We start from the raw sequence: 573 nt of genomic DNA, 5'->3' as shown, positions 1-573 counted from the left end.
GGGTTGGGGGTTCTATGGGGGGTTGGGGGTCATAGAGGTGAGATAAGGATGAAGAAGATGAAGCTGCAGGTGAAGTTTCAATGCAAGGAGGAGGCAGAAGAGGAAGATGAAGGCAAAGACGAAGGTGAAGATGAGGTTGAAAGATGAAGAGTTAGGTCAAGAGGAAGAAGGTGGTCAAGATGAGGTTAAAGATCAAGATAAGGATGAAGGTCAAGATGAGGAGGAAGGTCAAGGTTGAAGATGAAGACAAAGATGAGGATGGAAGTCAAGACGAAGAGGAAGACAAAGACAAAGAGGAAGGTCAAGCTGAAGATGAAGATGAGGAGGAAGGCCAGGATGAGGAGGAAGGTCAAGATGAAGAGGAAGGTCAAGGTTGAAGACAAAGATGAAGATGAGGATGAAAGTCAAAACGAAGATGAAGCTGCAGATGAAGGTCAAGAGAAGGAGGAAGATCAAAGTTGAAGATGAAGACAAAGACAAAGATGAGGAGGAAGGCCAAGAGGAAGAGGAAGGCCAAGAGGAAGAGGAAGGCCAAGAGGAAGAGGAAGGCCAAGAGGAAGAGGAAGCGGAAGC

General features: G+C 46.6%; 1 protein-coding gene across 1 annotated transcript in view; it reads right to left on the bottom strand.

Moving 5' to 3' along the window:
• Window positions 1–573, bottom strand: part of PRF1 (perforin 1 (pore forming protein)) — a gene marked incomplete at both ends in the record, with an annotated part of 2,692 nt that overhangs the window by 1,376 nt on the left and 743 nt on the right. The gene's annotated exons all lie outside the window — the stretch shown is intronic.

The sequence above is a fragment of the Chaetura pelagica genome, unplaced genomic scaffold (genome assembly GCF_000747805.2).
Source record: "Chaetura pelagica isolate M959 unplaced genomic scaffold, ChaPel_1.0 scaffold1487, whole genome shotgun sequence".
Lineage (NCBI taxonomy): Eukaryota > Metazoa > Chordata > Aves > Apodiformes > Apodidae > Chaetura > Chaetura pelagica.
Note: the sequence above shows the minus strand (reverse complement) of the source record. Positions and strands in the feature narration are given on the sequence as shown.